The following is a 24,443-nucleotide window of genomic DNA, read 5'->3' as shown; positions in this document are numbered from 1 at the left end:
GTCAAATATATAATAAAAATGTTTATTTCAAATATTTAATAAATTTGTCAGCATATGTATGTGGTTTTATTTACACAATAATTTTAAGTCCTATTTATAAATATCATTTATACCGAAAATTCTCCTAAAAAGTGACGTTAAAAAAATTACGTAGAAATAACGTAAAATTGTTACGTAACATCGCTGTGACTTTTTTACGTATATTTTAGGTAAAATTTGATGTAACATTTGTCGTAACTTCTCCCAAAATGTTGACGTTTGTTTGACGTTATATATACGAACACTGTTAGCTGGGTACGTTCTGACAACCAGAGTAAACTAACTTTGTTACTTATTTCGATTCGAATCAGATTGATATTTGTGTTACAACATATGTTGTAGAAACCATCTATTTCCCACAGTACGTGGTTAAAAAGATATTGATATATTTTTCAAAATTAAGAATCAATTCCAACTGAAAAAAACGAGGTGTCAGATAGTGTTGTGTGCTAACACTGATTATTGTTTAGCGTTTATACTCGGAGGTAATATCTGCAACCGTTTTATTGATGACAGTATTGATGACAGTATAATGACAGTAAACTAGGCATGGTGGTTGTTGACAAAATACCGGTTTCTGGTAATACCGGTTCTTTTTACTTACGGTTTAACCTGGCGGTTATAACCGGTCAAAAAAATCGGTTATTCCAAAAACCGGTTTTCGGTTTTTTTTAATCAATAGCAAATACTCAATAGGTTAAAATGTTACATTTATATTGCACTTTAGTTTGCTCAATTTTCCTCCCGAAAAATTCCCGAATCATTTCAACATATAAAAATTTTCCCAGGCGCTTTCACATTACCCTAAAATTGGGTGAAAGTACCCCAATCTTTCAACTCTGATTCGTCGTTCGATAGTCGTTATAGACGGTGTCGGCGTGTATTAGTTGTCAATTGGGATATTTAATTGTGAAATATCCAAATGCACTTATATTTTACTTAAAAATAAATTTGATAACCCAATTCATCTTTTACTTCCATTACCATCAAAAAAAATTCAGCAGTATTTTTAATATCTTTGTATATTGCCTTTTAAATCCTAAGAATTATGTATTGTTGAGTAAAAAAAATTACAAATGGAGATTCCTAATCGTATTTCGGTATTCACAATCATAAAACGTCCACTATACTGCTCGCGAAGTCGATCGAAGTTCAGCGAGTACGAGAGTGTAGACAGGTTCTTCATGCGACTTCGCTGCGCTACTTCTATGCTGCGCTGCTTCTACTTCCATTCTGTGGCGGTTTTTGAGACCAATTTAAACGAACCGAAGTCCTTATCGCCCGGCGTGAATGTGTTCCTTGCGAAGTAGAACGAGTGTGTAGTGACGGGTACTTCGGACTTCGCTTAACTTTCCCGAAGTAACTTCGCGAGAGTGTGGTGCTCGCTTATACAAGAATCTCAAGTACTCAAGTACAAACAATTATTATAGATGATAGTTGGAATATCGATTTCAAGCAGATCACTTACAGTTTTGTGTAAATATTATCATCTAAGCACGCACCACACTCTCGCGAAATTACTTCAGGAAAGTTTACCGAGGTCCAAAGTACCGTCACTACACACTCGTTCAACTTCGCGAGAAACACATTCATGCGGGGCGATATCGACTTCGGTTCCTTTGACTTGATTAAAACCGCCACCGAATGGAAGTAGACCGAGATGCAGCGAAGTCGCATGAGGTGTCTGTCTACACTCTTGTACTCGCTGAACTTCGATTGACTTCGCGAGTAGTATAGTGAGCGTGCAAGCACCACACTCTCGCAAAGTTACTTCGGGAAAGTTAACCGAAGTCCGAAGTACCCGTTACTACACACTCGTTCAACTTCGCGAGTAACAGATGCAAGCGGGACGATACGTACTTCGTTTCCTTTCACTTGGTCGCAAAAACCGCCACAGAACGGAAGTAGGCCGAGGCGCAGCGAAGTCGCATGAGCAACCTGTATACACTCTCGTACTCGCTGAACTTCGATCGACTTCGCGAGTAGTATAGTGAGCGTTTAACTATTCCCAAACTATAATAAAACTTGTTTCATAAAAGCTGATGTGGTACTTTCGTCCACTTTTTTATTAGTAAATAAAATTTGAATTATGGTTGCTTAGGTTAATTACTTCGCATATTATTTATAATACAATATGGTTGGGATCTAAAATAGATAGAAACCTCCTTATTTTTTCTCTGAAATAATTATTCTATTTATTTAAGGTACCTTATTCGGTTTTTCACCGGTTATTACTTTAAAAAGAACAAATCCGGTTATAACCGGGACAAAAAGACAACCGGTAAAACCGGTTATTGCGAATTAAACAAACCGGTTTTAGGTTATAACCGGTAGGTTTTTCCCATCCCTACAGTAAACCGTAAATAGATCCGGAAAACAACGAAAACTAAATAATATTAAATTGTAGGCATTTATTTAAAATTCGTGACTTATTCTTCAAGTATCTTTAAGTTAACTTATGTCAAACTAACCTAATAAACAAAAAAGCAATTAAAATCACTGGTACCCACCTAAAACTTAACACCTTATCAAACAGGACATTAATATGAATCAAACTCGACAAAGTCATCACTAAAACTAAGTCATTCAAATTTAGAACATGTATATCCGAACAAGATTAACATGTTTACGAAAATAATTTTTCGAACACTTAGATTTTTCTTACAAATATCGAGTGATTCCAGAAATATTACAAAAACAAAATACCTTTGATGTTTTCCTTTATTTTTAGGAACGATTGTGGCGAGCGCTCTGTCGCAAACCGCTGTCATTTTTAAAATTGAACACACATTGCGATTGAACGGGTTAACAACAATAACATTGTGATGTTTTCAAGAAAGCTGTTTATCTGAGTCCCGTAGATCAGCAATCATCTAAGAGATAAGTGGTTTCCTGGTTGTTGTACCTCATTCGCTATTTACAGCCTAAAACTTATCATCGACGTAATCAGGAACTTGACCCATTTATTCTTTACATTTTTTCACAAAATTTGATGTACATAAATATATCTTATACAGGATGTTCAGCAAATATTTAAAGAGTAGAACAATATGTGGCATCTATATTATTTTATTATAAATCCATTAACCTGCTTTATTGTATTTATCTCGTTGCCTTCATTTTAATTAAATTATGTTGCTGCGGTTTGGAAATTAATTGCGATAGAACGCAATACAGAGTCGTTGGAATCATCGCAAAAGACCTAAAGATAAATAACAACTTAATTAAACAATGGGATTATATGGGGCGAAGATATTACAAGCAAGACTAAACACCAAATCTTTAACACAATAGTGCAAAGCTGCTCACTGCATGACTCAGACACGTGGGTGACAAATGAAAGGATGAAAAACAGAATAAATGCAATGTAAATGATGAAGAGGCTGCAGATTAACACTAAAGGACAAAGTATTAAATATGCACATAGTTTAAAAACTTATGCATCACTTAAAATTATGCTCATTTTCGTAGTTAAATTTTTCGTGAACAAATTAGGATAGGGTGTCCAAAAAATTTTTTTTAAATTAAATTAGTTGATACAAAAAGAAGAATGTATGTAATTTTTTTAATTTAAAATACATTTTACTGCTGTTAGAAAACAGAAATAAAAGTTTATTGCACAAATAATCATTGATTTTTGCTTAAATTCAATGTCCAAACTGCCAAGAGGCAGATAGATGGCAGCTTGAACATTGAATTTAAGTAAAAAGTTATGTTTATTTGTTCAACAAACATTTATTTTTGTTTTCTGAGAGCAGTAGAATGTATTTTGAATTAAATACATAACACATATTCTTCTATTTGTGTCAAATCATTTAATAAAAAAAATTTTTTGGGCTCCCTGTATAATTAATCATGTGAATGTTTACATCACTCAATAGGGAATTGAATAACCTTTCAAATGAGCTAGCACTCGGCCCCTATTCTCATTTAAAAAAATAGTCGATTACTTCACCACACCTAAATGGATGACGTCACTAGTACGATATATATTATGCCAAAAAAATCATAATTTAAAAATCGAATAACTTTTGTATTTAAAATTTTTTTTATAATTATGTAGATAAAGCAGTTTACAGGGGTCAAAATATAGTGAATAACCCTGTACAGCGCAACATAAGAGAGACGAGATTGTTTAATGGAGGCTCTATGACGTTTTGAGGTGGAATTTCCTCGAGAGTAAGTAAGACTTTGGTGTTTACGTGGATGTTCTTTAAAGAGCGAGATTAACATTGCACAGATATTCTTTCTTTGAACACTTTCTTCCTTTCGCAGTATACAGGATGCCCCAGACTAATTTAGCCACGCTATATCTCTTAAACGAATAAAGATTTTCGAATGGGACAAAAAGTGGTTCATTCTACTTGTAATACACTTACTTACGGCGTAGAAAAAAATCATCCCCTAAATATTCATCCCTTAGTTACAACCCCTAACTTTAATTTTTTGATAGCACCCTGTATATTTTTTTATAGTTTTGGATGTGGTCTTCTATCGTATATTCAACACATTTTTTTAAAATAAAATCGGTTGGTAAATATCCAAGAAAATATCAGTTTAGTTTAGTTAATTATGTGTCCCAGACTAATTATTTATCCAGGCTATATTTCTTAAACGAATAGAGATTTTCAAATGGGACAAAAACTGATCAATTACATTTGTAATACACTTTAATATAGCATAGAAAAAAAATCCTCTAAATATTCATCCCTTAGTTACAACAACTAACTTTATTTTTTTAAATAGCACCCTGTAAGTTAGGGATGAATATTTAGGGGATTTATTTTTTCTACGCCATATGAAAGTGTATTACAAATGGAATAGATCAGTTTTTGTCCCATTCGAAAATCTCTATTCGTTTAAGAAATATACCTTGGACAAATTAATCTAGGACACACAATAATTAACAAAAATAAACTGATAGTTTCTTGGTTATTTACGAACCGATTTTATTTTCAAAAAATATGTTGAATAGACGATAAAAGACCACATTCAAAACTATATAAAAATATACAGGGTGCTATTAAACAAATTAAAGTTAGGGGTTGTAACTAACGGATGAATATTTAGGGGATGATTTTTTACGCCATATTAAAGTGTATTACAAGTAGAATATATCACTTTTTGTCCCATTCGAAAATCTCTATTCGTTTAAGAGATATAGCGAGGCTAAATTAGTCTGGGACACCCTGTATATAGGAAATAATTTTATCTCAGTGTATGTTCAGACATGGCCTCTTCACGTATCGCATGTCGTCAGTTAAAACACATAGTAAAAACTAAACCGTCTAGTTTCTTTGTTATTAAAGATCTGAGAGAAACTAAAAAAAATAATTTTCACAAAATATGTATACCCACCTTTGGTACATTTTAATGTAACTTTGTAACTTTTACTTCCTGCAGGGTGTCTCAAACTTTTGTTTCAGTTAAAACACAATGTTAAATATTAAAACCGTCCATTTTCCTTGTTTCTAAAGATATCCAGGACGTTCAAAAAACAAACTGTTTACAAAACATAACACTACATTGCGATTTCGATGCATACTAACACTTGTATTTTGTCCTGCCTACAGGGTGTCTCAAACTTGACCTAAAAAAAACATTTCTTTTCTTCCACCCGGTATATGTACAAAAAAGAAGTTTTGGTAAACCTTTGCCAACTATTTAATACAAAAGAAAAATCTAAAGCAATAAAAAAAAATTTTCGGAATCCGTTAATCTGTTCATGAAAAATTCAACTATGAAAATGAGCATAATTTTAGCTGATGCATAACTTTTGAAACTATGTTTACCTACATATACATATAAATGGACAAAGTGACAAATAGAATAACGAGAATGACTCTGGTACGGACGTATACGAAGAATGGACGAGACATGAATACCGCTCAAAACTTGAAAATGAAAACCAAAAGGGAGGAGGAAAAGAGGACGTCGTAGATTACAATGGCAGGAACAAATAGAAGCAGCAATGAGAGAAAGACACCTCACTGAAGAAGATAGATACAACAAGAATAACTAGCGATTATACTGAATTGGGTTCGTTATCTATTAGAATTTGTCTCTTTGATTCCAGGTTTGTTATTATTCGTAAGTCCCTTTTGTCCATGTTTTTTGTAATTAGAATTTTGACTAATTTTTCATGACCGATTTTGTCAAATGCTTTTTGAAAATCAACGTAACAAACAAACAAACATACACATTTACATTCATATCCATGTATATTTGAGCTAATACATCAAAAGCAATACATCTCTGGTTCCTACTCCGTTTCTAAACCCAAACTGACTATCATCTATTCCTTTTTCCAGTTTTTTGTTTATACAACCATGTATTATTTTCAAGAATAATTTAAGAATGTGAGTTATTAATGATATTGTTCTGTATTCACTGCAATTTTTAGCGTTTGTATTTTTAGGGATAGCACAAAAGGTGGAGAGTAACCATTGTTTTGGTATTTATCCTGTTTTGTACACTGTGTTAAATAAGTCTACTATGTCTAAGGTTTCACCATTTATGCATTTTAAGATTTCTACTGAGACCTACTGCTTGACCATTTTTTCTATTTTTAATTCCATTTTAATTTCCTCTTTTAATATCATTAAAACCATATACTTTTCTACTTGTGTTTCCACCTGCTTTGTTCTTACTTACAACACATTTACTAATTACCCAATGTTGAGTATGTTGCAGTAAATAAGTAATAAAAAAAAGTTTTTTCAATGGATGCTATACAATATGCAACTTCTCTCACTACTTGCATACATTCAAAACGACCAATTCCTAACTTAGTGAGAAAAGTCGGCCATTGCAGTGAGAAATATTTTTTCTCACGGGTTCCCCTACGGTCTTCCATACTACGATCGCCGTTTCCATGGTAACATGCACAATACAAACACAATTAGTGTTGCCAAACAAATGTGTTAAAGCAAAACTTACCAGGAATTATCATTCAAAACTGTTCACAAATAACTGTTAATTAGAATTTTTAAAAATAAGGTATATAAATTTTAAGAATATTAAATACCTACATGCATATTTATGTATTTTATTTCAGTTTATGAATATAATATAACTAAAAGCATATAAACTATTTAATCAAGTATATTCAAATGGGAAATAAGCTACAATTTTACATAAAAATGATTTTATTAACGTTTCGACGCCCAAGTCGGGTGTCGTTGTCAAAATACAAAATAATATTAAATAAACAAAAATGTTGTTGCTTAGTAAAAAATCCTTCTAATAATTTATTTAATCTGACTCATTTATATCGGCAATTCAGACACGTATTATAAAAGTTATTATATTAGTTTACTCTCAAAACTAAGTTTTGAGAGTAAACTAAATGTAAACCCAAATACTTGCGATGTCGGGATAGTATCACGAGGTTTTTCCTGGTTTTCCCTCGTGATTTACTATGGAATCTCTAACGCGAGAATTTCAGTACCACCGTTGCATTTGGTTGTCTTTTTAAAGACAGATCACATGCTATGATTTTTTGTGGCGGCTATTCTTGAGTTGGGATTGATTTCATGTAATAGAATGAACTATCTTTTAGTAAAGTCGTCCCAGGAACGCAACTCATCAATATTGGCAATATCATTTTTAAAGTCGTCTACTTAAAAATGTATAATACGTGTCTGAATTGCCGATATAAATGAGTCAGATTAAATAAATTATTAGAAGAATTTTTACTAAGCAACAACATTTTTGTTTACTTAATATTATTTTGTATTTTGACAACGACACCCGACTTGGGCGTCGAAACGTTAATAAAATCATTTTTAGGTAAAATTGTGGCTTATTTCCCATTTGAATATACTTGATTATAAAAATGCCACAAGAAAATAGCTTCATAAACTATTTAATTTTCAAGTTTGAACTCTTGGCAAAACCGCATCCATAGAAAAAGTACAGTGTACAACACATGAGAAAATGACATATTTCTCCCTCGCTTGATTTGCGGCCGTGGCCGACAAACTTCTGCGCTCGTGAGAAATATGTCTTTTTTCTCACTTGTACAGTATACATACTATTTTTATGCGCTTTGTTATCCAATATTTATTTCACTAGAAAATATTCTCATTTCGCCATCCTTCGTTCCAACTCACCCCATAATTAAACTTTACTTATTGTTGCCCGTAATTATCCTTAGATTTTAATTTCAAGATTTGATTTTATGATTTAATGGGAATGCTGGAAGTAATTTTAAAGCAAGGTAGATTCCTAGATTGCTTTGAGTAATTACCTCTTTTGCTATAACGTTGCATTTGCTTGATTTGAATTTGTTATCCATTAGCTTCGTTTATAAATGCCACTTATTATTAGCATCAGAAAATTACCCGAAGCTCGCTGATGACCAACTAAATATGTGGTTATGTTTCAGAGAGGAAAGACAATTGCCAAGAATATAAAGGTTTTGATAAGTTGGTATAATTTTAGTAGAAAATATAAATATAAAAAAGATAAAGATATTTCGCTAGAAGATATTTATGTCATACGTTGTCAATATCACACGTATATTTCATACAAGAATAAAAAACTGCTAAACGCCGTAAAAATGAGTGGTGCATACAATATTCCAGCTACAAAAGAGCTGATATGAATATTACGTGGCGCAAAAATATATTTTCGTTTTGATGGAAAATAAAATTATAGTTTTATTTTGAAAGATTTTTCCATAATATTTGCTAAAAACTTGAAGTAAAACGTGCCACAAAAGGGTAACTTTGAAACAGTTTGCATTTTGAATCTCTTTTGTGGCGCGTTTTACTTCAGATTTAGCAAATGAAAAATTTTTTAAAAATAAAACTAGGATTTTATTTTCCATCAAAATAAAAATATATAATCGCGCCACGCTATATTCATATCAGCTCTTTTGTAGGTGGAATATTGTATGCGCCACTCATTTTTACGGCGTTTGGCGGTTTTTATTCTTGTATCATCAGTTTTTCAAAGTTATTTATTAATTAAATGTATGAAGTTGAACGTAATGTTTATCGATTACACGTTTGGCGTTATAAATGGTCGCCTTTCTCGCATTATCTCCCAAATGATCTAGTGTCCATCGAATGTACACTAGATTCTTTTTCTATTCGAAATTGATTGAAAAAAAAATATTGGAATGTCCGTTAAATAAACTCGGATTGCCCGATCAAATTTAGCGTCGTAACCACCACAACTATATAAATCATTTTGGCGATAATGGTTAAATGGATTATACTTTTGGACCGCGATAACTTCGAAACGGCTTAACCGATTTTGATCACTAAACATTTGTTTGAAACGTAATGACAAGTAGTATCTGATGCATCCAAGGCCAAGTAGGAAAACTGAAGATATTACAGGAATTATTGAGCTTGAAAAACTGTTTTTCCTTAGGAAATATATTTGATCACATTTATGAAGCCTATAACTTAAAAATTTGAATTTTCTTAGATATGAGGTATAAACTGTTAGACGCGTTTAGAGTCTTCCTCAGGTATTGGTGTAATTAGTATGTTGAAATTTTGAGTAATTGGCGAAAAACCAAAATTTTCAAAGTTTAGTTTTTAAGTTTTTCGGCTATACTGAGCCGTGTGTATGTCTGATCCTGACTACTTAGGAACCATTTTAAAGATTAACTCAACGCTATTGATTTGGTGTATTTGCGGTTTCCTGTCTCTCCTTGAACCTCAGATATATACCCCCAAAATTATACCGTTTTGTATCTATCCAGTCCTATGGCTTATGGGTGGTCAAAAGTAACAAAAAACAGAGGGCTAAATCGGCCCTGTCCCCTCTTGAAACACAGAAAAAAAAATTCAGATTGGTGTAACTTTTCCACGAGCATACGCACACACACACACACACACACACACACATAGATACATACAAACCTATTCCCCTTTTTTAAATATAAATTCAGTCATACTTCTGAGCTCGGTAACTTTTGAACGGTATAACCGATTTCTAAAATAAAACGTTAGTTGGAAAGGCAATAATCAGTACTATCAGCAGCCGCAAAGGTCTGACTTAAATTTTTGGAAATTTTTGGGAGTTTTGGGGCGAGTTTTTGGGCAGACCCTAAATAGGAAGGGCCGTAAAATCCACACCCTTGGACCAAAATGGTTAGTTGACATATGGATGGGCGAGTCTTTTCCTAAACTTTAAAATTGGATTTGGCTCAATTTTCAATTCAGTAAAATTTAGAAAATCGAAAATCTCGTGCGTGCATATATAGTGTCGCAAGTACGGGGGTTGTGCGCCACTGGCGAGAACTGCCTTTCTTTGGGATATCAATTAATATAACTGTATAAAGTGTCACTCACTCACTAAAAAGTTTCAATATCATGTGTATATAAACATAGTTTCAAAAGTCATGCATCACCTAACATTTTGCTCATTTCCATAGTTGATTTTTTCATGAACAGGTTAACGGATTCCGTTAATTATTGTTTTTATTATTTTAGGTTTTATCATTTTATCATATTTGGTATTTAAACACTTGGTGAAAGGTTTACTCAAACTTCTGTTTTGTACTTATACCGGGAGGAGAAAATAAATGTTTTTCTTATGTTAAGTTTGAGACAACCTGTAGGGAGGACAAGGTACAAGAGTGAGGAAACATCTAAATCTAAACTGTATTGTAGTCTTATTAGTAGGGAAGGCAAGTATGCTAAATTTGCAGTTATTCGAGCGTTATGGGGACCTATTGGGTTGTGAAGATTAGGTCCTAAAACCAAAAAAAGTTAAGATTTCATTTTGGTGGAGACTTTCCATTTTTAATTTAATATTCCATTTCCAACAATCGTTTTTTCTGATTATAGCACCTTCTCTCCATAATTAGAAAAAATGTCTCGAATAAAAGTTACTTATTTTTACGTAAGGAATTAAAATCTGCAATCAAAAAATGGAGGCTTTTATTTAAGATTATAAAGTAACACCCACCCCACCTGCGTAAGTCGTCGTGTTTGATATCATTCGATATATTCTTAAAAAATATTAATCACATATTTTTCAGTTTTTTGATCTGATGTTCATTTTGCGAAATATCACCGGGGTCTTATTTAAAATTTTAAAGTTACGCCCCACCCTTAGTTGATAGATTTTTAAAAAATATTAAACATGTTTCAGTTTTTCGATCTGGCGTTCATTTCGCGAAATATTCGCTTTTTTAAGAAATATTAAGATCCAATATAAGGTATTCTTCTTCTTCTTCTTCTTCTTTGTATGTAGACATGACAATGTCTGTTTTTCATTGTGCCTCCAGTAAGTTGTCATTCCATTTTTTCGTGGTCTTCCCACTGGTCGTCTTCCTATTGGGGAACCGACTCTCGCCGCCCTTACTACTCTATTTGCTGTCATTTGGCTTACGTGTTCGTTCCATTCTACTCTTCTGTTTTCACCCAGTTATTAATGTTGTCCACCTTGCATCTCCGTCATATATGTGCACTTCTAGCTCTATCCCACAGTGTCTTAATATCGATTTTTCGCAGTGTTTTCATCTCTGCTATTTTTCTAGTATCCTTTTTGTCCTCTCTGTGTCAAGTAATGTTCCTACCGCTTATGTCATTATTGTTCTGATGACTGTTTTGTAAATTCTGCCTTTCACTTCTTTTCCGATGTTTTTATTTCTCCATATTGTTTCATTCAGGCCACCTGCCGCTCTGTTTGCTTTATTCACCTGATCTTCCACTTCTGTTTCGAGCTTTCCGTAGCTAGATAGTGTGATGCCTAGATATTTAAACTCCATGACTTGTTCTATTATTTGACCGTCCGGCTCTAATTTAAATCTTATTAGATCGGCTGTTACAACCATGCATTTAGTCTTTTTTTTTTTGGGGAAATTAACATGTTAAATTGTTAAGGTAGGGGTACATTTACAGGGCACAAGGTTTTTCCCCATGTCATAATCTGACGCTCTCGAGAAACTGCAAAAATCCCCGCTTGGGCTCCCCTACTATAAACAGATTTGTAGCAAATAATATTTGAGCAGTTATCTAATCTAATCATTAAACTAATTATTGCAAATCAAAGCATGCATACAGACACCTAGTAAGATTTGTATTTAAAGAGAATAATAATAATAGAAGGTAAAATAAAAGGCAACTAGGAAAAGTAAATAAAGAAAAAGGATATTATATTGACCTCCAAGGTCCGACAATAACATAAAACTCCAACAAAAAAAATATATATACATTTATGTACTTAAATCAGAAGTTTCCTGTTTTACGACTGCAAAAATAGCATATATAACCCAAACACCACCACAATTTATTAATAAAATAATTTAAAATAAACTTTTTAAATTTAATTTAAACAACAATAAACGAATCGTTAAATTTTATGGAGAAACTCCATTAAAATTATTGAATATAATTTAGTAAGGACGCCATTTAGTAAATGCTGACGTCAGTTCGATAATTCCGATAAATAAATCTGTCATAAAAGTATTTCTGGAAACAACGATTAAGAGTTGAATACGTTACATACAGTATGGATCAGATTATAGATCACACATGCACAGAAAATCTGAAGAACAATATTACGGGATCATAAGTAATTGAAGACACAAGTGCATGAAGGGTCTATGTGACAAATTTTTCAAAACATGTTTTTTATATTAAAAGTAAGTTGTTCGAATCTAAAAATCTTTCAAACAAGCCAAACACGTTTTAAAATTAATATTTCTAGTCTATTTAAATCTTATAGTAAAATAGTTCTAGTATAAAAAATTTAACTTCATTTTTCTCAATAACTTGAAAATGTCGCATAGACCCTTCATGCACTTGTGCCTTCAAGTATTTTTACTGCTAGCTTTAATATTTGTGCACTATGAGAAAGCTTTTGACACCATAAATTACCAAAAATGTTGGAAGCCTTGACAGAATATTAAATTGACTATCGGTATATAAATATAATTAAACACATATACCAAAACGCAACGCATATGTTAGGAAGCTAGTACAAACAATTCCCGTACAAATAATCCCGGACAAAAAATCCACACAAATTATCCCTGGACAAAAAATCCCCGGACAAATAATCCCCGGACAAAAAATCCGAACAAAAAAACCCGGACAAATAATCCCCACAATTTTTTTACAAAACATCCCCACAAAAAATCCCGGACAAAAATTCCCAAGAAATATATATTTGCTGCCGAATAGTTCTCTATTTTCTAAGTTTTCCCGAAATTTTACCAAATTTCGAATTCCAATTCCATGCTGAAAACTTGAAATGTTACATGACAAAACAGTGTGAGTTTTTTCAAAAATCGTGGAAGATATGGGAATGAGCTAAGGCCCCGTTCTCATGACAGGCGCTTAACAAGCATTTTGGTAACGCACGATTACAACTATACAGTGATGAGCGCGCTTATAACCGGCAAAATAGCGCAAAAGATGGAAAACGTATTAAATTGTGACGTAAAAAGAAATAAAACTAGTAGAGATGTTAACTTTAGCGATAGTAACATATAAACTGACATTATATTGATTGTTTCCCACCTTTAGACGTATCAGACAAGTATTTCAACTAAAACTGTCACTGTGACAGTGGCATTCCTCAAACTCGTTTGATACGTCTAAAGGTGGGAAACAATCAATTTAATGTTAATTTATGAGTTACAGTCTCTAAATTTAACACCTCTAGTAGGTTCATCTCTTTTTATCTCACAACTTAATATGTTTCCATCTTTTGCGTTATTTTGCCGGTTATTAGTTTACCAGTTTACTTGAGACCGTTCACATGCCAACGCGCGTTTTAATGACCTAAAACGCGCGTTAGCATGTGAACGGTCTTCAGTAAAATGTACGTACATACTTAGTTGTAATCGTCCGTTATCGAAACGCACGTTAAGCGCCTGTCATGAGAACGAGGTCTTACCTCATTTCTCATAGCTTCCACGATTTTAGAAAATACTCACACTCTTTTGTTATATCAAATTTGAAGTTTTCGGCATGGAATTGGAATTCGAAATTTGGTAAAATTTCGAGAAAACTTTTAGAGGGCTATTCGGCAGCAATTATTTCTCGGGGATTTTTTGTCCGGGATTTTTTGTGGAGATATTTTGTCAAAAAAAAATTGTGGGGATTATTTGTCCGGGATTTTTTGTGGGGATTGTTTGTCCGGGGATTATTTATCCGGGGATTATTTGGCCGGGGATTTTTTGTCCAGGGATAATTTGTGGGGATTTTTTGTCCGGGATTATTTGTCCGGGGGTTATTTGTCCGGACCCCAGTGTTAAAGAGGGTGATCGTCAAACCCAGAAATTCCCGATACAACGTGGAGTACCTAAGGGGGACACCATATCGCCGAAACTGTTCACTATTCTTTTGGAAAATATAATATGTAAAAATGCAAAACTGACCGACAAGGGCATAAACATAATGGAGAAAAGCTTAGGTACCCATCTGAGATTTTCAGATGATATTGTTTTAATAGCTGATAGGATACATGAGACATAAGAACTCTTAAATCAGCTCTACCTTTCCTCGCTCGAAGGAGATTGAAAATAAATATATCTAAAACCAAGATGATGACAAATCTTGTTAGGTGAAGCAACGAAGCACTAAAAAGCCCAAAACCTAGGGATTTTGTGCAGTAAGATGAATCGTCATCCAACTTCTTGCATTCGATTCGAGAGAGTGTCAGGCAACTTTTTGAACTAAATTGATCTCCGGCAAAAAATTTTGTGCATAAGAAAATGCATTTTCAAAGTGCATCCCGAAGAGATGGAAAATGAAAAATTTGGAACTCAGGAAATATTGACGGAAATGAGTTCAATTTTTATTCCTGGGGTTTTTGGAGGTCACTGAACACGAATTTCATGACGATGATGGTCTCCGAGGTACCTGGTGCCCAGGATGGAACTCGTCGCCTGGCACGATCGAATATTTCGCGGGACTATCGAATAATTCGCGAAATGAAGATTGGAGCGAAAAACTGAAAAATACGTGTTCAATATTTTTCAAAAATCTATACAATGACACTAAACACGACCCCCCCACTCCACCCCTTGGAGGTGGGGTGGAGGTAACTTAAAAATCTTAAATGGAAACCCCCGTTTGTTATTGCAGATTTGGATTACTTACATCAAAATAAGTGACTAAACGGTAAAATATCTCGAGAAATTCACTTTCAAATAAAAAACCAAAAAATACGTATTTAATATTTTTCAAGAACCTATCGAATAACATCAAACATGCCCATCCACTCCACCCCCTAGAGGTGGGGGTTAACTTTAAAATCAAATACAAATCTCCATATGGGGGATATAACCTTCTTATGTGTTGCAAGTAAAATAATGACCCGTATCATGCTTAATCGAATGAAAAACAAAAGAGACCAAAAATTAAGACAAAATCAAACTGGCTTTTGAGCAAATAAGTCATTTATAGGGCTTTTCGTTCACAGTCATTTGTTTCGAGCTTCTGTCATGTGTCACATAATCATAATATTAATATATCTACGTCATACGTTATTGGTATCTACAATAATACAAACCAAAGACGTATGACGTAGATATATTAATGTTATGTGACACATGACAAAAGCTCGAAACATTTGACAGTCGATGAAAAGCTCTATACGCTCTGAGCTTCGCTGGTGTCGCTCCTAGCGGACTACTAATTCAACTTTCACCGGTAATTTTTAAATTTATTATTTAATTATTATCGCTTACTATTTACAACGCAAAAAAGTTATTAAATTGTAATCGATTTTTTTAAGATTTTGCTAAGATTTTGCTAATCATTTTGACGTTTTATTGATAAAATATGAATTTCTTACTTCGGATACTTTCACAATTTTCGTGTAGATGGCGCTAAGATTAATAGATTAATTTATAATTACATATTACGGAACATTAAAAAAATCTAAATTCAGTATTTAAAAGGTAAGTATATTTAAGGTAAAAATATATACCACAGCTTTGACCAACTAATATTTTTTATAATTAATGTTTCTAATTTTAATTTTAAATTAAACACTTTGATATTTATGTCAAATTTCCGGTAAACGTTTACAGACTTGTTACTACTGGCGCTCGCGAATTTGTAAATATCCCCTCTACGTACGAGCTCACAGCGTATAGGCCAGATCTGCACGCTCAGAATAATAATCGAGCAGTCAGTGGAATGGCAAAGTAAACTATATCTAAATTGCATTGACTTTAGAAAGGCGTTCGATATCCTACATAGGAAAAAATTGTGGGAAATAGTAGAGAGTTATGGGATACCGGACAAATTCTTAAGAATGATGAAGTTGTTTTATGAAAACAGCACAGCAAAAGTATTATACGACGGGAATTTAACAGAACCAATCGACATTAACAGCGGTGTAAAGCAGGGTTGTATATTGCCTTCCATTCTGTTTATTATTGTCATGGACCGGCTTATGAGAAAAAGCAGCAACGGTAAAACTGGGAAACACTGGAATACCTTTGAACAATTAGAAGACCTTGAATACGCAGATGATGTATGCCTACTTTCAGCAAAGAGACAGAGCATGCAGAAAAAAAGTGAGAAATTAGCCAAAGAAGGTAAAAAAATGGGTATGGAGATAAACATGAATAAAACTGAATTAACCCTTAAACGCCCAAGGGTGGGTAAAAAATGTCCACCCAATGCGTATTCCCTTGTAACATATTTATTATGTGTTTAAAAATTTTCCAAAAATTTTTATTGTTAAAAAGACAGCCTTTTGTCGAATGTTAAATTGGTTCTACCGATATTTTTGAAAATAAAAGTAATATTTTGAGTTAAATATGGGTAGGCATAAAAGTACACCCTTGGTGAAACTTGTTACTAAAGGTTTCTATATAATTTCTCGTTGGTAGGAACATAATCCATATAATTATCGACGTATAATTACATAATCGACATAATTATCCGCCAATGAGGAGGCTGAAAGAAGAATGTGAAGATAATCGACAAATCTGAATTACTGGCTTTTACTGGTATGTTAATTTTGATGTACATTGTAATGTTGTAGGGTTTGTAAATTATTTATCGTAATATTTTAGAAGAAGCTGTGTTTATTAAGCATAAGATTCTTAAGTTTAATCAATTTCCAACAACTCTCAATAAATATATTAGCTATTTTCGAGGTGGACAATTTTTACCCACCCTTGGGCGTACATGGAACCTAAAAAAGGTTGGGCGTTTAAGGGTTAATGAAGATTAACACACCGAGAGAAATGGGCATACAAATAGAAAACCAAGAGCTGAAATCAGTGGAAAGAGTTAATTACCTAGGAAGTACGTATACTGAACACGACAGGAGGAGTAGAGGAGGATATCCAGACACGAATTGGCAAAGCACAGACAGCGTACTATATGTTAAATAATATATGTAAATCTAATGAGATAAACTGGACACTAAAGTAAAAATCTTCAATAGTAATGTAAAGGCAGTACTATTATACGGATCACAAACTTGGAGAATAACAAAACACAACACTGGAAAGATTCAATCGTTCATCAATAAATGCTTACGAAAAATTCTAAGAAAATTTTAGTCCAACAGAATAAAAAACTCAGACTTATGGAAAAAAACGAAGTAAGAACCAATACATAAAGAAATAAGAAAGAGAAGATGGAAATGGGTGGGCCATACTCTGCGGAAACCAGACACAGAAATAACAAAACAAGCATTGAATTCCAACCTCCAGGAAAACGGAAACAGGGGAGGCCTATAATACATGAAAAAAAAAAGAATGTGTGTGTACTTTGTACGCACGTAAGAAGTTATACTTCTATTATATGATTTAAACGAAATTAATATACTTTTTATTTATATTTTGTTTAAATATTAAACTAATTTATACTTACTACTTCTCAAACATTTTTATTAGAACAGTGCCAAAAATTAAAATAATAAAAGAATAAAACACACACAAACACATTAAACAAGCCACAAATGATGTCTGAACATTAATTGTCGAAAATTTTTTTAACTAAATACGTATTTTCTGAAAATACAATTATATAATAAATATACTTACAATCATAAAATGTATTAAAAAAAACAAAAAAGAAAGTTTCTGTTGGGACTCGAACCAGCGCTGATAATAGCGGTTGGTATTGGAATTCATTCGCCTTCTCCGCTTAGCTACGGACACTATGTGTCATTATTTACGAAGATCGACTAACTAAACGGATTAAACTTGTGATATTTTGATATTTTGAAAATTGATCAAATTATTTTAATTTTGAATTGAAATGATTTAGAATTGAAAAAATACAACAAAACATAGAGTAAAAAACAATATATTAGGTGAATATTGATAGAAATTTTGATGGTAGTCAAATTATATAAATAAAAGTATTACATACTATGTATTTTGGCAGATCAAATAGGTAGGTTTATACCCATGATACATTAACAATTATTACGTACCTGTTACTTTTAAAAACTATTTAAAAGTCACTACAATATTATAAACTTTTTTGTTTCTGTCCTCACAACAATAAAACTAATATATTATACATTTGTTTACCTTTACCTCCAAACCACAGCTGCCATATCGGATAATTTTTGACATGTCATTTGAACATCCAATCAGAACAAAGTTATAATGCGCATGCGCCGGGCTGATAGGTTTTAACATATAAAAAAATCACCCTCTATCGCCGGTAAAGAAGTATAACTTCAAAAAACAATTATTAAAGAAGCAGAAAACGTCGGCCTAACCTGGAAATAAGTTAGGAAAAAAGCACAATCACAAAGCAAAAGATCGTCAAAAATGGAGAATGACAGTAGATACCCTATGTTCCAGTGGGAAAGAAGAGGATAAATAAGTAAGTAAGTAAGAAATCCCCATGGTTTATTGCAGATTTGGATTCTTCATAAAAAAAATGACATTTATTCGAAACATTTTTTAGGATTGTTGATAGATGGCGCTAATAAATAGCGTTTTTCCGATTATAGCGCCATCTATCCATAATTCGGAAAAATGTCTCGAATAAAAGTTATTTATTTTTACGAAAGAAATACAAATCTGTAATAAAAAATGGGGCTCCTATTTAAGATTTTAAAGTTACCCCTCACCCCACCTCCAGGGGGTGGAGTGAAGAGCAGTGTTTGATTTTATTTGATATATTCTTGAAAAATAATAAACCCTTTTTTTATTGAAAGTGTATTTCTCGAGACATTAGTCCGTTTCTACAATTTACCTATGGTATCACGATAAATTGTTTTTTCCGATTATAGCGCTATCTATTCACAATTCGAAAAAATGTCATGAATATAAGTTGCATATTTTTACGTAAGCAATCCAAATCTGCAATAACGAATGGGGGTTTCCATTTAAGATTTTAAATCTATCCCCACCCTACCTCCAGGGGGTGGAGTGGGGGGTCGTGTTTAGTGTGATTCGATAGATTTTTAAAAACTATTGAAAACGTATTTTTTAATTTTCTTTCCAATCTTCATTTTGTGAATTATTCGATTGTCTCGCGATTTATTCGATTATCCCAGGCGGCGACTTCCACTCTGGGCACTAGGTACCTCGAAGACTATCGCCGTCATGAAATTCGTGTTCACTGACCTGTGAAACTCTCAGGTATAAAAATTGAAATCATTTCCATCAATATTTCCTGAGTCCTAATTTTTCTATTTTTCATCTCTTCGAGATGCACTTTGAAAATGCATTTTCTTACGGACAAAATTTTTTGCCGGAGATCAATTTAGTTTACAAAATTGCCTGATACTCTCTCGAATCGAATGCAAAAATCTATATTATGATCTACAACCCTGATTATTACATAATATTTAGAAACCCCACTTAATACGTGTTTCTTTTATATTTTGTCGCTACCTACACTACTTCATATTTATAAGAAAATCATTTTATTCTTATATTAAATTAAAATAAAATCATGTATTACATTTTCTAATCTTACTTTGGATTCAAGTATGATTTGTAAAATTCAAAATACTAAAATTCAAAATCCTGAATTGGCCGATTTCTATGCAAATAAGTGTATAGATAATAGTACATGACATCGGGTATACTGTTTTCTACCAATGAATCTCATTTATTCTCTTTTTCCCATCTCAACCACCCATTGTTGTACATTTACCGGCTTTCCTTTTATTTATGGAAATGACTTCGTTCGACGTTCACGATCTGAAAAGTGTGGCAACAGTGTTGTTCTTAAGGGTGCTACTTAAATCTAATCTTGAACTCAGTGTACGTGACTGTACATACGATTATTTTCTTTATATACCATGAGATTGCCAATTTACTGCTCTAAAACTCAGCCAGAGATAAGGGTACAAAAAAAAAATAAATTTGTTTAGGAGTTTTTATTTTTATAAACTGTGTTGAGCGTGCTCACTTTATAACTCGTTAATATCAAGTGTATGTCATGTCTTTTAATAAAACGCTGGATTTTGTATCAAGTCAACAAATCATATTTATCAATATACCAGTTAACAGTTAGATATATGTAGGTATATTATTACGTATATCCATGATTAACCTGTTATAGCGAATCAATATCTTCATGTTTATGTTACAGTTTATTAACCTTCCGATGACCAACCTTTTTTTGTTACATAGATGACCAAGGGGGAAAAAATGACCCCAGGTCAAAAATGTCAAAAATGACAATTAACAAAAAAATTAAGTTTTTTTTATTGGATGGACTTTATGTCATTCAGCCAGTCACAACATGAGTATTAGTGTCATGTGTAGTGTGTATGTTGAGTATGTGTCTTGTTACTTTGCAAAGTCGACGTCATAGCGTAAAACTACTTGGAATTACACATAATAGACGCTACTTTACTAAAAATCAACTTTAGAATATATTTTTTATTCGTAAAATATAGGGAATTTTTTTTTATTTCAAAATATGAGGATATCTAGAATGATATTAAAGTCAAATAAAAAAATAATGAATTAGAAATTGAAAATACTTTTGAATTTATTAAAGAAAAACATACGCTGGGGGTCACAATTTCCCCCGCTTGGTTATCCGAGGGTTAAGAAGTTCAGTATTGGGGAGGGACCAACACTCTCCTTTCTCTTCAGTATTGACCCTCCGGAGAGAGTGTAGTGACCATCTTGATGCCATGTATTGTCTGTCTTCAAAGATATCTGACTCTGGCCAGTTCTTTGAATTCATGCATAGGTATTTGGCATATTCCTGTAATTCGTGTGTATCCCGAGGGCCTTTGGACTGAGGGATATACGTTGACCGAAAGCGTTATTATCCATAATACCCGTGGTGCCTTCAACGTTTAATGTCCGACTAAATATTCTTTATATGCAAAAAATTTGAATGAATTTTGAATTAATTAGTTTTTAAATAAGTACATTTACCAGCAATAGTCGTAAAGGAATTATGGTAACCATAGTTTTACTTAGGTTGTTATTTTCTGTCAACTTAATAGTAATAAAATAGTTATTTAAATTTAATACCTTAGGGTGTTATTATGAAAAATAACGCCCTAGGGAAATATATCGTATTTAACTGGCTTTGAAATCATGCCATGTTACAAACAAAATCCGAAGCGTATAACCCAAAGATGGTATTGAAGGTGAGAAATTTGATCTCGTAATTCCGCTCCCAGAGCTGCAACCAGAAGTACTGTTTTAAATTCGTCTAAGCAGTAAAAGCGATATATTATTCAACGCGCCTTAGCAATATGAGAGCAAATATATTGTTCGGGATCCATTCCTGTATGTCCGTCCGTCTGACCATCCATATTAGATAGATATAATGACAAATTAGATGTCGAATGAAAGCTTATAACCCAAAGATGGTATTAAAGGTGAAAAATTTGAACTCTCACTTTCGGTTCTAGTGTTACCAGAGCAACCGGAAGTACTGGTTTAAAGTCGCTGAAATAGTACAAACCATATATTTTTCGACGCGCTTCAGAAAGACGTTTTGATATTGCTTGAAGTTGTTTACATTAAGTCAATGTGTTATTGGTGCACACCAATCCGGTCTTCTGCAAAGACGGTCTTATCAGATTTTGACCATATATCGAATTTTAAATATACCGGGTGTCCCCAAAAGATTGGTCATAAATTATATCATAGATTCTGGGGTCACACATATGTCGATTGAACCTAAATTACCTTTGTACAAATGTGCACATAAAAAAAGTTATAGCCCTTTAAAGTTACAAAATGAAAATCAATTTGTTCCAATATTTCGAAAACTATTAAATATTTTTTATTGAAAATAGGCGTGTGGCATTCCTATGGCAGAAGCATCTTAACAAAAAATTATAATGAAATTTGAGCACTCCATAAAAATTTTATGGGGTTTTGTTCCCTTAAACCCCTCCCAAACTTTTGTGTACGTTCCAATTAAATTATTATTGTGGTATCAGTAGATAGATACAACATTTTTAAAACTTTTTTGCCTCTTAGTCTTTTTTCGATAAACCAGTTTTTATCGAGATGCGGCTTCTTTTGATTATGTTTACATAAAATTTTTATGGGGGTTTCGTTCCTTTAAACCCCCCAAAATGTTTGTGTACGTTTCAATTAAACTTTTATTCAGGTACCATTAGTTAAACACAATGATTTTAAACCTTTTTGCCTCTTAGTATATTTTCATATTATAGAAATGTAAATTATAGATTTTTCATATTATTACCAGGTCTCTATAATCGTACTTAATCATATACAAATAGGTGGTGGATTTGACAAATATTCAAAATATCGCGATAAAAACTGTCTTTTCGAGAAAGTATTAAGAGGCAAAAAAGTTTTAAAAACACTGCGTTTAACTACTTGATAATACTTTAACAATAATAATTTAATACGAACATAAACAAAAGTTTAGGGGGGTTTAAGGGAACAAAGCCCCCATAAAATTTTGCAATATGTTCCTGCAATAAGAATGCCACACGTCTATTTTCAATAAAAAATCTCTAATAGTTTTCGAAATATTGAAAAAAAAATTATTTTCATTTTGTAACTTCAAAGGGCTATAACTTTTTTTATGTGCACATTTGTACTAATGTGCAATAATTTACAGTAATAATTTACAGAATTTGTGCTATAATTTATGACCAATTTTTCGGGACACCTATGTATAATTGGTACCTCTCTCAAAATTGAAGTTTATAACATATCTATTGATTTTAAACATGCCTTTGACTCTATAAAGAAAAACCGGTTATATAACATTTTAAAAAGCTTTACTATTCTCTGAAAATGTATCCGACCTTGATGTTAAAATGCTCCATATTCTATCTGCGCGTTGCAGATTGTCACTTCTCTCTTGGTTTTTTAATTCATATCAATATCCATATTAATAGTTGATTCTGAATAGTGTTTATTTTGTTTCGATTGCGTCCGTCAATTTTCTTAAATTTCGATCATTGTACATTTGAGGCCATGAGAGCCAGAGTGGCCTAACTTATTTTAACATTACTTTACATAATCAACGAAAATGATTAGAAGATATCTATTGTATATTGACCAATATTGATTCCTGGTCAACATAAAACTACTAAAACAACCGGACATTGTTAGCTTCTGATCATTTTCTTTGATTGCGTAAAGTAGGGGAGAGGATTGTACCTTGGGACAGCTTGTACCATGGCCCACTCCATTTTCCTTTTATTTTGCTCGCGAACTGTCTATGTTTCTTATCTCAAGTTCTTCCAAAATCGCTGCCATTCTGCGGTTAGTTTTTGAACCTGATTAGAAATCGTTTGCGGCTATCGTAAAAATATAGTGTTTTATTTCGTGAAAAGTAACTATTTATGGGATAGATAATTTTTCCTTTTCTAATTTTTGTGTTTACAAATATTGTAACTTAAATCACAAGGTGTGTATGCCTATAATACTAATAGGTAGTTAAACATCATAGTGAGAAATATAACAAAACCGTTTTGTTTTAGGTTAAATTCACATTTGTTTTCTTTTCGGTCGAGTCTTGTATCTTGGAGCGCTATCACGTCTTGTACGTTGGGCCGTACAAAGTTAATGAGAAAAAGAGAGACACATTTTTGCGTTGTACAAGGAACTGCTGTAAGTCCCTATTTAACGTTTCAGTATCCGAAGAGAATTCTGAACAGCAATAAATACTCTGGACCAAGTTTACAACAATTTGACATTGAGATTGAATATGTTTTGCTCAAACTTAAACCACCAAGTCAGGCTGGGTTGTCTGAAAGGCAAAAAGGAGTACATGTGTTTGACTTAGATTTTGAGAGCTTCAATGTTGAAGAACACGATTTTTTTGTATATATTTTTAAAGGTTTACGCGTGGTTCAACGTACAAAACTATGTGGTTCAAGGTACAGTACCCGTTTGTAACTTAGACCAAGTTAGCTCTAATAAATAAAATTCTAAAAAATGTGTTTTCGTTTTGTTTTATTACAATGACCTTTTAAGTGGTGTGTAAACTACAAGTTAGTCCAAAACTTTGTCTTTGAAATTT

At 32.7% G+C, this 24,443-nt stretch overlaps 1 protein-coding gene across 4 annotated transcripts in view; it reads right to left on the bottom strand.

Moving 5' to 3' along the window:
• Positions 1-24,443, bottom strand: part of LOC114333205 (potassium voltage-gated channel protein Shaker) — a 935,813-nt gene that overhangs the window by 362,186 nt on the left and 549,184 nt on the right. The window lies entirely within an intron of this gene.

The sequence above is a fragment of the Diabrotica virgifera genome, chromosome 1 (genome assembly GCF_917563875.1).
Source record: "Diabrotica virgifera virgifera chromosome 1, PGI_DIABVI_V3a".
In the NCBI taxonomy this organism is placed as follows: Eukaryota; Metazoa; Arthropoda; class Insecta; order Coleoptera; family Chrysomelidae; genus Diabrotica; species Diabrotica virgifera.
The sequence above is the reverse complement of the archived record's forward strand: the minus strand, read 5'-3'. Positions and strand labels throughout refer to the sequence as shown.